General features: G+C 37.6%; 1 protein-coding gene across 1 annotated transcript in view; it reads left to right on the top strand.

The window, feature by feature from the left end:
- The first annotated feature begins 3,414 nt into the window (after window positions 1-3,414).
- Window positions 3,415-16,337, top strand: part of LOC150095873 (annexin-B12-like) — a 150,356-nt gene continuing 137,433 nt past the window's right edge. The window contains exon 1 of the mRNA XM_090409571.1: window positions 3,415-3,532. The gene's annotated coding sequence lies outside the window, so the exon portion shown is untranslated. The remainder of the gene's footprint in view (window positions 3,533-16,337) is intronic.

The following is a 16,337-nucleotide window of genomic DNA, read 5'->3' as shown; positions in this document are numbered from 1 at the left end:
GCTTGAAGTTTAGACGTCTATCAAGATGAACTCCCAGATATTTGGTAGAATTGCGCCAAGGGATGATTTTACCAAACATTTGTATGCTTTTATTCGGTTCTGCTTTACGTTCGGTGAAAAGTACTGCAGAGCTTTTGTTTGAATTAATTGCGATACGCCACTTTGTGTACCAATCCTCCAGTTCATTGACTGCTCTCTGCAGCTTGATTGTGGCCAGGTGTGGACGGAGGGATCTGGCTATAATGATTGTGTGATCGGCATATAGAGCGGTGATAGCTTGGGACAGTTTTGGGAGATCTGCATTGTATGTGGAGAAGAGTAGGGGAGATAGCAAAGAGCCTTGAGGGACTCTGGCCGTGATTCTCCTCTCTGTGGATCTGATACCGTTGAGTTTTATTTTAAAGTTTCTGTTATTTAGATATGATTTGATAAGTAGAACTAGTGGTAATGGAATACCAACTTCGTGTAGTTTAAAAATTAGTCCGTGATTCCACACTCTATCAAATGCCTGAGTGATGTCCAAGAAAACTATGCCGGAGTGTTGGTGCCATTCACACCCTTGGGTTATATGTTCGATAACTCTGTGAATTTGTAGCGTTGTGGAGTGACATTTCCTAAAGCCGAATTGTTCATCTTGAATGACATGGATGATATCTTTGCCTCTTGAACCCGTGTGAGAATAGCACGTTCGGCTATCTTACCTATGCATGAAAGAAGGCTGATTGATCTGTAATATTCAGGAAACTGTGTATTTTTTCCAGGTTTGGGAATTAGGAAAACGTCGGTAATTTTCCATCGCTCTGGGAAATAATTTAGCCAGAAGATGGCATTAATGATGACTAACAGATGCATAACCCCTTTGCGGGGAAGTAACTTGAGTACCTTGTTTGTTATTCCATCTGGACCCAAGCCCTTTTTGTTATTTAGTTTTCTTAAAATCTCATATATTTCTGTTGGTGAACACGGATTTGTTATTGGATTGGAGTGAGCCATTTTGAGTTATTTTACGCACTTGGGTGTAAATTTTACTTATGAAATTTATATCTGGATTGATATAATTGGGGCTGCATTGTTTTCTAAACTGTCAGCAAATGTTTCAGCTTTTTCCTAGTCATTGTAGACAACATTAGATTCACCTTGGATTGCAGGAAATGTAAAACGCATTGAACGGAGTGATTTTATCATTTTCCATATTGATTGATCCTCTGTGTTTAATTGGTGAATTTTGTTATTCTAGAGTTGGTTACGATGGTCCTTTAGGGCATATCGAACCTGGTTTATTGCTCTATTGACTGCTTGTTTATCCGCTGGGTTCATTGTTCTCTGATATTGTCTTCTTAATCTGTTTTATCTCTTGGATAAGACGTTTTATATCCTCTGGGAGTTTATTTGATTGTGCACATTTGGTTATATTTGTTACCTGTGTTATAGCTGTCAGTAGTCGTTTTTCAAGAGTTTTCACTGCTTTTTCTACATCTTCGGCAGATGTTATATGTGGTATTGGACCAAGGATTGCCTGTAAGGCTGAGGGAAGTTGTTTCCAATTTATAAATGTGGTGGTGTTTTCCGTTAAACCTTGTATGCTGCCTAGTTGTAATATGATGGGGTTATGATCAGAGCGTAAGGCGTCGATTGCTTGTATCTGATAGCTCTGCGCCGTTTTTTAATATGGCTATATCTAGTATATCAGGACGCCCGGTTGCTCCGTAATGTGTGGGTTCAGTGGATCCTATTACTGTTATATTTCTTGAAGTGATGTAAGAGTTGAGTATTGTTCCGTTAATATTTGAGTTTCTGCTGTTCTAGACTGAATGTTTGGCATTAAAATCTCCAGTAATAATCACCACTCTGCCTGTATTTAGTATCACATTTAAGTCCGATTTAAGCAGTTTTTTTATTTGGCGGGGGGGGGGGGGGGTTGTAGGCTGCATATATCGTAGTGCTGCTTGTTTTTTCCATATGTATTTCTATTCCTGTAGTTTTCATGTGTTCTGTTTGGGATTCGGCTATTGAATTATGTTTTATGTTTCTTTTCACAAAGTTGGCAGAGCCTCCACCTCTAGCAAAGCATCTGTCTGTACGGCAAGTGCTATAACCATTGATTCTGATTTTGTCACTTGGACGAAGATGTGTTTCATTTATGAGGTTGATGTCTGCTTGGGTTTCTGCTGCAAACTCCTGCAGCTCCTGTAATTTGATAGATAAACCATTTGCGTTCCATGAAACAATTTGTAACGATTTCGGTTTTCTTTTAGACTTATCCATTAAGAATTTCCATAAGGGGTGATTGTGTGTGCCTTAACCCCTTAACATAGAAAGACGTCTGTGACATGTCTTTTGTTTACTGCATCAAAATTGATTTTGAATTTTGGTTTCACATATAAATACAACCAAATATAGACGCTAGACAATCTTGTGCCTATTTCCTTTCAGCTGAGAAAAGTTGCCAAACGGCGTGTATCGGCTATTTCGTTTGCTTTTGCACAAATTCATCATTATTTTTCAAATAATGATGAATTTGATCCAGCAAATCACCCTCGCCCAAAAAATTGGCAGAAAAACGACCGCTTTCTGATTTTTAATTATTACGTTAAGGGGTTAAGGTGATATCCTTGGTTTCTTGAGTTGGATTGGTTTGTCGGAGTTCAACAAGCATTTCACCTAAGTGGCTTGTTATGTTCAGTAGGATAGGTTTGTTGGCTTGCTGTGACTGATTTGCTTTTGGGTCTTTTTGGAAAGTTGATCTTATAACTTCAGCATAGGATCTTCCATCCGTTGTGGAGACTATGGTTTGATGGGAGGACGTGGGTTCTTGAAGAGGTTTACTGGTTTTGAGTTGTGTCTTTTGGCTTTGGGGAAATGCTATATAGCCTCTATAGTTTGCAGGGTGTTGTCCTCCGCTGTTTGCACACTTTGCTGGAAGTGTGCGGGGTTTATGGCATTCATTTGATGCGTGTTTGCCACCACATTTCATGCAACGAAATTCAGCCTTGCAGCATCATTGTGCTTGCCGAATCTTCTGGCACCTATGGCACTGGGTTGTAGTTGATTTATGTTTCAACGCCTCAACTTTTATGACTAGATCACAGATGGTTTGGAGAGTGTATATATGTTTTTGGTTTTTACTTATTTCCACCAGAATTAGGGGAGGGATGGGGTGTTTTATCAGCTCTCCGCATTCGGCTGACTTTAATTGGGCTAAATCCCTTAAATTGGAGGTCTGCAGTGAGTTACATTACAAATAGAAGAACACAGGTTCTTCTATTTGTAATTTCAGTTACTCCCCTTAATGCTGCTTTTATGTGTGCGCATAGCGATTTCTCTAAGGTTAATATAGTGAATGAATATTCAGCGTTTTTGTAGGTAGGCGTGTTTTACTTTGACGTGATGCAATATTGCTTGCCTGGAAATAACTAGGTGACGTATTAATGACGTATTGGTTAAGTGCATGTGGATTTTCAGTTGTCGGTTATTTCGTTCTCCATCATACTAGATTATAACGGTGAATGAATATAACATAAACCGCCAGAAAGTAAGGAGTTACATTTCTTTCACTTTTGTGATTATTGTTGCTTTCTGTATTATGTATGTAGGTCAAATGATCCAAATCCATTCCTATAACCTTAAGAATTGTATTTCGAAACGTATCATTCCGGATATAGTGTCAAATAGTACGTCTCGTGCCTACAGTAGCTTCGATTTTGGGGCAACTCAGACGATATAATTTTTAGTTGTACAAATATTTATAACAGAATTTAACCAAACCGAAGTTTTAATTTAGTAATTTTTGACAGATTTATTTAACGAAATTGCAGCCTCACTTGGAGAGTAAGTTAGCTAAATTAATCCACTGCAAACACCGCAGGATTCGTATGAATAGATGCATCCCCTGTCAGTTTCATGTTTGTGAAGGAAAACTGGACAAACCGAATAAAACCTAAACATACAGTCCAAGATCCAGTGTTAGGGAGAATGGTGTTAAGAAAAAAAAAAACAAAATATTTTCAATCGCTACCGCTGGCTGAACAAATATAAGCATAACACGACAGACCATACCACATGTATCTTGAATTAAGTATATTTAGACTCATAACTTATCTTCACCCTCTTCCATTTCCAAACATCCCTTAATGTTTTAAATTATTATTACTATTTTATTTTCTATGTAAGAAAAATCATACAATTAAAAACTTGTTTGAAATTTTTACTTTAATTGTTATTTACTTTATTTATTATTTTAATAAAATAATAAATAAAATAGGAAAAAATACTTATCACATTGGAGTACTCTAAAAATATCATATATGTGGAGCAGTTGAAACCTCTCAAATCTAGTCCAGTTTCATACAGGTATGTTCATTCATTGTGAATGGGGGAAAAAATTGCATCCTATAAAATATGCAGCTTGATATTGCTTTATAGATAATAAAGAAAAAGTATATTGTTGAAAACCCACATAAAAACAGCAAAGATTATGCAACTAAGATTAATTGTACAAAACAAAACAACAGCAATAGGTAGAAACAAAGAACTTAAAGTGGAACAAGTTAAAAAAATTAATTACTTAAGCATGTTAAACACAGACAGATTAAATTATGAAGAAACAATTATACATAGAATTAATCTAGTCTACAGCTATATAAATATAAACAAAAAATAAATATAAATAGAATGAAAATAAATAAATATAAATCTGGTGTACACAGTTCAGCTCTGAACTTTTCAAAACAACCTCATCCTCCTCCCCCACCTTCATTCAGTATACACCTTTGCTCTTTGGAACAGACTTCCCCATACTGTTTTCTCCAATGATTATAACCCTCACTCTTCAAGAACATAACAAATTCCTTTATTTTCTCTAATCACTTGTCCACACTGTGCTGTCACGTCTTGGGTCCACTCATTTGTGGGACTAACATATGTATAAATATAGGGAGGTTTACTTCTCTGAAATGGAAGAGTAGAAGGAAAGATAAATTTAGCAATGTGCGGAGCATTGCTTAATTAGGAAATTGTTATACATAAATTTTGATTAACTTATCTTTCATCTGTTAACTGCCTAATTATTCCTTAAAGTTGCATAAATTCTGTGATAACTATTCCCCATTTCAACTCTAATAAAAAATGAGCTTTGTATGTATGCTCTTTATTTTCACTATTTTATTGTGTCTTCTAATAGTCTAGTTTAGCCAGGTGTAGCAAACTCCTGCCCCTCCATCTTATACATGCAGTTAACTAATTTAATAACTTCAGTTGTATCTTCCTTAACTTCTGTTTGATAAATTCAGACAAATCGGCCCTTCAGAACACACGCAATTTACAGACAAAAAATACTAGTTGTGGTGGAGGTGGGCGGTTGATGGAGATGATTCGTAGTAGAGGTCTGGTGTAGTGGTTGAAACAGTTGTAGGTGACCTCCCACGATGAGTCTTCAGACTCCTTGGAGGTATCAGTAATAATAATAATAAATTCATCAGTTTACAGCTCACCAACAGATTTTAATAATTATCATGATACAATCTCTCTACACATTTAGTGAATCTTCTCTTGACATCCATTGAACTTTATTGAATGAATCTATAAGTCAGAGGCCAATATTGAAGAATGGTTTACAACCTTTAAGATCGTTTGGTAAAAAATTTAGGTCATCTAAAGCAAGCATGCGCGTGCCCAATCATTTTCAGGTGTGGGCTAGACTAGCTTCTTCCACGGACAAAATGGATATATTATACTCATTATTATATATATATATTTATATGTACTGGGGGGGGGTCTCTGCCCAAAAAAACGTGACATAAATACGTTTCAAATTTCAACTTATCTTTTTATATATAGAGTAGGTTTATTTATTATATAAATACTTGTACATTAAAAAAAAAGACAGTACCACAGAGGTGATAGTGGATACAACAAAAGTATAATTATGTATTTATGATATGAAAATGTATTTATGATATATAATGAATATTAAGCTGATGAGAAATTTAATTATAACATACTTATTATAATATTTAGATAAAGAACACATTCATAAGCAGCTTCAGCTTGTAGTTTTTTACATAATCCTTCAAAATCTGGTGTTGAGTAAGTTATAGATATTTGCAAAATTGCTTCAAAGTATTTCTCTAGGTTGGTGTTTAAATTTGTTTTTAAGGTACTTCAATTTCCTGATATGTACCCACAAGGAGTGTACAGGATACTATGACAGTACTATACGATTATGTTTACAGTATTTCTAATCTCCTTTCATTTTTGAAAATGAATTTTTTCCATTTATGAAAATCATATTTTGTCATATTCACATAATTTTATCATTATTATGCAGAAGAGTAAAGCTGTTAAGCCATAATCGAATATTGGCCTGACCAGGAACTTATAAATTTCATAAACTTTATTCTTCAAGGGAATTTTTTAAAAAATATAATTAAGCATACAATCTTGTTGAGCCATACTAGTTGTCTTACTAATAAGATTCCTGAATTGTGTTCAGTCAATAGCTTTATCCAGCTTTACATCATAAACAAAGAGAGATATTTTACCTTTGGATTGTTTTATTGTTGGACTATTGTTCTCAAATTTGTTCACCAGGATTTGAAGGGGATAAATTAAACATGGAAAGAGTATAATAAATTTAGTAAGCTTCACCTTTGCAACGTTTGCAGAGTTTGCTTGCTCCACCTTTGCAATGAGTTGCCCGGTGTTGTATCACCTTACCCAGTCCTGAAGATACTTTCTGGTGCAAACTTTGTTTGCTCACACTTGGATAAAGGATTAAACTAAATTTATTATAGTCTAACCAAGTGAAAAATAAACTTTCAACATCTTTCTCTAAATCCAGAGTAATTTAATAAAAAGGTGGCACACCGTTTGGCAACTCCTATAGGTAGAGATGACCTTGCTAATGCTTCTGCCTGGTATCTCCACTTTGGCCTGGCTCCCACTGAAGAGACCTCAATAAAGGTCGAAACTAGTCTGGGTAGTGGCCCTTCCCTTAATGCATAACATTAAACATATCCGCAAGGAGATGTGTTTTGCATTATGGGAGATTCTGAGATAGGAGTGATGTTTGCTTGCTCCACCTTTGCAACGAGTTGCCTGGTGTTGTACCACCTTACCCCAGTCCTGAAGATACTTTCAGGCACAAACTTTGTTTGCTCACATTTGGATAAAGGATTAAACTAAATTTATTATAGTCTAACCAAGTGAAAAATAAACTTTCAACATGTGGAAAGAGTGCAGAGCCGAGTAACAAAGATGGTATCAGGACTGCACAATGTTAGTTTTGAAGACAGGCTGTGGGAATTTGGACTGCAGAGTTTGGTAGATAGGAGAGGTGACATGATTAAGACTTCTAAACTGTTGAGAGGTAGAGGATTGATACTGGGGAGTTCTTTCTTTTGGTGGAACAGGGGGAAGGAGCGAGGACAAGGGGCCATCCCTGGAAGTTGTGAGGAGTGGTTTCTTTGAAGGGAGGGTGGTTGAATCATAGAATGCATTGCCTAATAGAGTGATGAGAACAAGAATGGTCAGTGAGTTCAAGGAGTTGTATGATAGAAAACACAGTCTGTCATACAACCCCCTTGAACTCATTGACCATTGATAATCTGAATAGAAATAGGATAGAAGGGTATGATCTTTTGTGAGAAGATAGAAGGGATGGAGTGTGATTTTGAGGATAGCAGAGGGCTTCCCATGATCAGTCTTGTAACTCCATGGAGGCCTGAATCATAATAATAATATTTCACCCTAAATCATTTCTGCATATGTTTAAGTACTCTGCTTTGGATCCTCTACTCTTAATAACTGTTTCTTTAAAGATTTCCCCTTTAAACACTACTTTGTTATTCATCTGTCAACTGATCTTCTACCCATCTTGCTAGGTGATCATCAGTCCCTATTTAGGGCATTTTAATCAATAGGTTCAATATGTGGAGTGTTGTCAAAGGTTTACGGAAATCCAAATTGCTTCCATTATCTTCATACATTTTAGTCATGTGATCATAAACACTAACATTCGTCATACCAATCTTGCCTAATACGCACATGCACACATACACACAAATATATGCATGTGTATATAAATAATGGATGGCTTGGGATTCAAGGAAGTATTTTGAGTCTAGAGAAAATTATGGGATGGGATGGGATGTGATAGCAAGTAATGGTAAAATACACGAGTCATATCTGAGAATTAGTCAGTAGAACATTTGTTGGACCAGACGTGAAGTACTGTGCTTATGAATGCCAGGAGTATCGGTAATAAGAGAAATAAAATTGTTTTACTGATTTGATCACATTTTGCCCCAAAATTATCAGAATAATGAGATATATTGGACGAGAATGATAATCTGATATAAATAGAATAGAAGGGATGTTTTGTGAGAAGATAAAAGGGGCAAGAAGAGATGGAGTGTGATTTTGAGGATAGCAGAGGATTTTAAGTCCATGTAAGTTAAAGATACCAAGAAATTATATTGTTTAATCCTTCATCCAAGTATATTCATTCAACAGCTCATGTAAGGTGAACATGTAAAGTAGGAAATAATAGTAGCAGTAGTAGTTTTGAGGCAGTATGGTGTGAGGTAGAGTTATACAGGATGAAATATTTAGTTGGATGTTGCCATTTACCTGTCAGTGTGGAGGACAGTACAAGAAAATGCAGGTAAATTGGCCAAGTAAATAAAGAAAAAGATGATCATTATGGGCGATTTTAATTATGGTAATACAGGTTGCAAAGAGAGAGAGAGTATTTCTCAAGTATTTGAAGGTCAACTAACTTGTACAGTATGTAAAAGAGTACACAAGGATCAAGGGGTCTTGGATTTGATCATCTCATCAGAGGATGCTTTTGTAAATGAGATATTGAATTTCCCTTCATTTGGTGAGAGTGACCATGAGGTGATCACTTGTTACCTCTGTGAAGAAATGCTATATGTGAAACTACAAAGCCAATAATTATGCAGAGCTCGGGAGACCACTTGCAGCTATATCATGAAATGAAGAATGAGCAGAACTATTTAGCAGAAGCACTCTAAATATGTTCCAAGGGAGGGTCATATAACATGGAACGAGGAGTTGAGCGGTAAGGAAATAAATGCTGCATGGGAACTTACAAAGAAATACATAACAACATCAATATACGAAGTATCCCAGAGGCCAAAAGGCTGAATAAGGTTGGTGTAAAATGGATCAGTGTGGAGCTTAAGCATGAAATCTGGAAAAAGAAAGTCCTTTGGAGTAAGTACAAGATGAATAATGGTAATCAGTCACATGAAGAATATAAAGAACAAGCCAGGAGAGTGACTCAGTTAGTAAGGAAAACAAAAGTTGAGTATGAGCAGAAATTGGCAAATCAGGCTAAGAAAAACCCTAGAGTTTTTTTAGATATGTAGCAATTAGAAGGAAGAATGATCATGGAAAGATGAAGTTAAGGGATGAAAGTGGTAGAATGGTAACTGCTGCAGAAGACATTGTTGAGTTGTTCAGTGATCAATTTATAAGTGTGTTTCATCCTGATCAGGGTGGAATCATAAGGAACTTAAGTGTAGAGGACATAGGAGAGGATAGCTTAATTGTGAGTGAGCAGGAGGTATTTGAGGAAATAAATAATCTTGATATTAATAAGGCGATAGGATTTGATGAAATATCACCACACATATTAAGGGAATGTTCCAGGGAACTGGTAGTAGCATTTGCATGCCTGTTTTGCAACAGCACAGGTTCCAAGAAAGTGGAAGGAGGGTAAAATTGTTCCACTGCACAAAGGCAGTGGAACAAAAAAAAGTGATAAGGCTGTAGCTTCAAATTATGGGCCAATCTGTATATCTGGATTTGTGGTGAAGGCCCTGGAGAGATTGGTGAGAAGTAGGATACAGAAATGGGTTGATGACAGCAGTATTCTCTGTGGTTATCAGCACGGGTTTATTAAGGGGAAATCATGTTTCACTAACTTATGTACTATAACAAGGTGACAAATACCTTGGACAGAGGAGATGCATATAAGAGGACCTGAAATTCAGGGGTCACATTGCACAAGTTGTGAAGACATCACATCGAATAATGGCAATGATGCGGAGAACCCTGACATGCACAAATAGAGAGGTTACGATTCCATTGTATAAGGCCTTGATCAGGCCTCATATGGATTATTGTGCACAGATTTGGTTGCTGGGTTTTCATGGTGATGAGGATATGTTGGAAAGGGTACAGAGAAGATTCACAAAGGTGGTCAGTGGTCTTTGGAATGTGGAGTACGAGAACAGATTGAGGGAATTAAGTTGCAGAGCCTCGTGAATAGGAGGAAGGGGGGGGGGGATATGATCGAGACATATAAACCGGTCAGGGGTTGTTATCAGGTAGACATGGAAGAGATTTTTCATAGAAGTGGAGAAGGAAGTAGAATAAGAGGCCATTGCTGGAGGGTGTGAGCAAAGGAGTGAGAAGCAGGTTTTTTGCATGGAGGGTGGTTGGTGAGTGGAATGCATTGCCTGAGTGTGTTGTGGATGTGGACACATTGAATCAGTTTAAGACGCGGTTGGATGAGCATCGTATGCAATAGTGAGTACCTTCCAGGATGAGTCTCTGACTCCATGGAGGTCGAGTGTTGATAATAATATATCATAGGCATGAAGTTGTTGTAAAAGGAGGTTAAATGCCGATCTGGAAGAGGAAAGCATTATGGATGCAGCATAAGATGAGAGTAATAATCAGTTGCATAAGAAGTACAAAGAGAAGGTTATATAACATAGGTGTGAAATTGTTGTAAAAAGAGGTTAAATGTGCGATCTGGAAGAAGAAAGCATAATGGAGGCAGCATAAGATGAGAATAATAATCAGTTGCATGAGAAGTACAAAGAAAAGGCCAGGAAGACTCACTCGGTAATGATAACAAACATGCGGTATGAACAGCAGTTAGCTAATGGGGAAAAAAACAGAGTTCTTTTGATATGTAGAAGTAGTAATAATTATGGCAAGATGATATCATTTGGAAAATGATGAATGATGATATTGTTGAGATATTAAATGAGCAATTCATAAAGTTATATCATCCTTGTGAGTGTAATATCATGCAGAGCTTGAGTGCACTGGAAAGGAGGAAGAGGGACTGTCAGTGATTTGATCAGGGGTGTATAGGAATTGAAAAAAAACTTGATGTTAATGAAGGAATGTTCCAGTGAGATAACAATTTGACATGCTTATTTAACATGAGGAGGGCAAAATTATTCTGTTTCATAAAGAATGCAATATGACTGAGGCTTTGAATTATAGGCCAATGTGTATGTTTGGAGTAGTCATACTGGAGAAGTTACCAAGAGGCAAGATTCAGAAGGGGGGGTGTTGATAACAGTAACATTTTCTCTCTCTCTTTGAGAAGTGTCATGGGTTTGCTAAAGGGAGATCATGTTTTAGCAGTCTACTTATTATAGCAAGGTGATAAATGCATTAGACAAGGGAGATGCACTGATAATGCACTTATCACCACTTGTTCTCATTCAAAATCTAGTCCTCGCACAAGTCTTGCTAACTACAAAGGTAACTCCTTGTTCTCTTGTCATTTTTGAATAAATATTGAATGAATAAATAAATGTCATTTAATCAATTTATTATTCAATAAATATAAATAGGTATTAAATAATAAATAAATAACATAGATTGATTAATCTGCAAAAGACCATAAACGTACAAATATTTTTCAAGAATGTTTGTGCTAGACATATTTGTTGTGTGTGTGTGTGTTTGGAATATATATATATATATATTGGGTATCTACAAATGAGCTGTTCCATACTTACTTGGTGGAGTTATACTGGAAGAAGTGGAGGAAGCAAGAGTCTCTAGGTGATTGTAGATAGAAATCTGAAGTTCAAAGGACAATGGCTATGAAAACAGCCCAGAGAATTGCTGCAATATTGAGGAGGATGTAAACCAACAGAGATTAGTGTGGTTGTTCCACTGTATAAAGCTCTGATCAGACCCCATCTGGATTACTGCTCAGATATGGTCACTGGATTTTGAAGGGGGATGAAGTAACCTTTGAGATGATCCATATGCAGAAAGAAGAGGAATGCAAACTACCTCTGTGGATAGAAGACGAAGGTGAGGATATGACTGAGACATTTAAGCTTTTGAAAGATATTGACATTGGGAAAACTTTTCATATGGTAGAATGAGGTGTAGAAACAAGAACAAGGGCCGTCCCTGGAGGTTGCAAAATGAGATAGAGGATAAGAAGCAAGTTTTTTCCTTTGGAGAGTGGAAGGACCATGGAATGCATTGCTTGAGAGGATGGTGAAAGTGCAAATGGTGAATGAATTTAATGGGTGGTACAATAGATTTTGTGTTATCTAAGACGGACCTCCCATGATGAGTCTTGATTCCATAGACATCAGGAATAATAATAATAATAATGATGATAATGTGAAAAACAATATGTTCTTGAAAAATTTTTGTACATTTATTTTCAAAGGATTTTTTTTATTATGTTTATGTTTACAATTATGCTTACATAATTTATTATGTTTTTTTATTATGCTGGCATGGTTGGCCGAGTGGTTAGCATATCCGCTCCTCAGCTAAAAGGCTGCAGGTTTGAATCCCGCCATGGGCATGGATGTTTGTGATTGTCTATGAAAATACTAGTGTGGTGGTGGGCAGTAGATGGTGTTAGTGTAGATGATATGGTTTGTTGTAATTGGTGGATTGAGTGGCAGAGACAGAGAGCTGTAGGGTAGGTTTCCTTACCCCCCCCATTTGATGTGCCTTTGGACACTCTCTCTGGAGGTGTCATGTAATAATAATAATGTTACTTCATATTATATAAAGGACCATAGAATGCAACTCTACTTCACACAACTGCTGTCCACACTTTGGGATGTGTATGCAGGATTAAAAACTCATGTCTGGCCATAAATTTTTCTCATTTTCACTATTAACTGGTCATCTCTGCCAGCTGGTTACAGACTAGCAGCAGCTAACTTGTTATTCATCAAGTGAACATTTTCTCTTATTTTCTGAAGTGTGCATATAAAATCCTCAAATATATATTTTCTATATGTGGTCTTCTAATTATGTGCGAGTTAAAGAGTAACTACTTTATTTCAAGTCATTATATAACTGTAAACCACTGTATAATTTCACAAACCCCATAATATAGTGGACTAGAGAGCTATTATTGCTATTACTATTATTACGAGAAACTCCAGGGAGTCATTAGACTCATCGAGGGAGGCCCCAAATCATATTCATCACAACTATTCGACATTCATACAGTATCTATCACCTCGCCTTAAACTCATTCACTGTCACAGCATCCACCACAGACTCAGGGAGCGCATTCCACTCATTCACTACTCTAAAAGTAAAGAACCCAGCTCTAACACCTTTACTAACCACACTTTTGCCCAGTTTTCATGGATGTCCCCTAGTCCTCTCACAACCAGCTTTGTTCTCAAAAATATCTTCTGAATTAATTTTATAGAAACCCTTCAGTAATTTGAATGTCTCAATCATATCTCAACTCCTCCACCTATCAACCAATTTTTGCAACCCACAAATCTTCAACCTGTTCTCATAAGGTTCATTCCACAGACCTGCTATCATCTTGGTCACTCGCCTCTGGATCCTCTCCACCTCCTCCCCATCAAGAAGAAACCTAGGTGACCAAATCTGGGCACAGTAGTCAAGATGGGGTCTTATCAAGGCTCGATACAGAGGAACAATAACCTGCTTGTCAACATATTCTTCAGCAACGAAGTGATTTGATGAGCTGATTTCGCCACTTTTGCAATGTGTCCCCTAAATTTCAATTCCTTATCCACCAACACTCCTAAATCTCGTGCCTCATCAATTTCCTGGAGCACAGATCCACCAATGCAGTAAACCACCACCAATCTTTTCACCCCAAAATGCATAACCTTACATTTTGCCACATTAAATTCACATCCATTCTCCTTAGCCCAGATCTCCAATCTATCCAAATAATCCTGCAAAATTTTGATGTCATCTGCATTCACTATTGCCCTACCCAACTTCACATCATCCGCAAACAAATGAACTGTACCTCTCAGATCCTTTCCTATATCATTAATGAACAAATTAAACAGCAGTGGTCCAAGAACAGATCCTTGTGGCACACCACTAGTCACAGGCCATCTTGCAGACTCTACTCCTTAGTAAACCACTCTCTGATATCTCTCCATCAACCACCCTCCTATCCATCTCACCAACCCTATGTCCATCCCCATATGCTGCAATTTACTGATTAGAATTCCATGTGGTATCCTGTCAAAGGCCTTAGCAAGGTCCAGTAGAATCACTGTAAACCCATTACCCTTATCCAGTTTAGCCGTTGTGTTATAATACGTGAGCGAGTTACTGAGGCATGATCTACCCTTCACAAAACCATGCTGTCCCCGATACAGTATCCCATTTTCTTCTATCCAATCTTGTATTTTCCTCTTGACTATTTTCTCTAAGACCTTGATAATGATTCCTGTTATGCTGATTGGCTGGTAATTTTCAACAGCAGCCTTGGAACCACCTTTGTGCAGCGGAACTATTTTCTCCTCTTTCCACCCCTTGGGACTGACCCAGACCCGAGGCTCAAATTAAACAGAATGGTCAAGGGCACTGACAATTCTTTAGCCGCTTCACGTATGACACGAGCTGGTATACCATCCAATCCCACAGATGTATTGACATTGAGGTTCTGTAATAGACTAGTTACCTCTACTTCATTCATCACAATTCTAGTATAAGCTGTTGGTTCTTCCATTCCTGCAAAGTCACCACCTGGATGATATACTCTTGCAAAGTGCTCGCTCAGTAATTCCACAATATCGACTGATTCGGTTACCTCCCTACCCTCAGCATTTTTTAAGATCATTCTACCATGAGCATTTTTCCTTTTACTTGCAACATATTGAAAAAACTGTTTGGGATTCTCTTTAGCCTGCATGGCCAATTTTCTTTCGTAATCTGCTTTTGCTTTTCTTACTACCCTTGTTACCATCTTGGCCTGAGCTTTATACTGTTCCTGTGCCTGATGGTCACCTTTCTCCTTAAATTACCTCCACACTTGTTTCTTTTTTTGCAGCTCAAGCTTAATAGTGTTATTCATCCAATTAACCCCTACTTGATTTATTATTCGGACTCTTGGTATACAGTCAACCATTGCCTCCTGCAAACAGTTCTTAACCACCTACCATGCACTATCAACATCCAGCCCTTGCAGTTTTACATGCCATGGTACTGAGCCAAGCACACACACACCTAAGCTTGTCATACTTACCAGCCAGGTAATTCCATATGTACCCTGTCTTAATTGTAAATTCCACTTCTTTAGCCACCTCCCAAGTCATGACCTTATGGTCACTCTCACTAATTGGTGGCAACATGGTCATGTTGGTTACAGCCACATTCTCAGTTGCAATTACAAGGTCCAGCATTCTCTGCCCCCTGGTATTTTCCAGTACATGTTGCTGTAGATAGTTGTCCCTTAATAACCGCATAAGATCGATTTCCTTCCTCCCATGTGCCCTCTCCTCTTTCCAGTCAATGTTACCATAACTGAAATCACCCATAATAATTACCCTCCTTCCACTCATTTCTTCTATTTGCCTATGCATACCCCACCATCTATTCCATCACCTGGTCTATAGCAGCACCCAATTATATATTTTGTTCTGCTAGATTCTATCTCATACAAAACAGCCTCAAATGTGCTCTTTTCTCTATCCTGCAGTTCAATTTCTATACTCCTTGGCTGCAGCTCATCAGCTATCATCAATAACACTCCCCCCCCTTTTTTTATTCACCCTGTCACTCCTGAACACGCTATACCCATCGCATTCAATCCCACTAGCTTTATCATCTTCTATTAGCTATGTTTCACTAATAGCAACAACCTGTGGCCTGGAAGTGCCAACCATGGCCAAAAACTCTTCCTTCTTGTTCCTAATACTCCTGGCATTTGTGTACATGAATTGCAGAAGCCCATTTGTCCCTTCCCTACTTTGATGCCTTATACTAACTATTCCATTCTGATTTGTTGTCCTTCGTACTCACTCGGGCATAATATACTCATTCATACACTCAACTGCCTCCCTAAAGTCTGCATATCTACTCCCCCCCCCTTAATAAATCTAGTTTCCCTGAGTCTGTACATCCACTTCCACATCATGCATCAACACTTTTTCAAGTCTCCGTACACCAACTCCATTCAAATATAACCCATCCATCTTATATAAGTCCTTTTGCTCATCGAACTCATTCCACACATCCACAAATTCCACACCACTCTCCATGCATAACCCACGCACAAAGTCATTGGCAATTAT

This window comes from Typopeltis vanoorti, chromosome 19 (assembly GCF_054136105.1).
Source record: "Typopeltis vanoorti isolate ZY-2024b chromosome 19, IOZ_Tvanoo_1.0, whole genome shotgun sequence".
NCBI lineage: Eukaryota > Metazoa > Arthropoda > Arachnida > Uropygi > Thelyphonidae > Typopeltis > Typopeltis vanoorti.
Note: the sequence above shows the minus strand (reverse complement) of the source record. Positions and strands in the feature narration are given on the sequence as shown.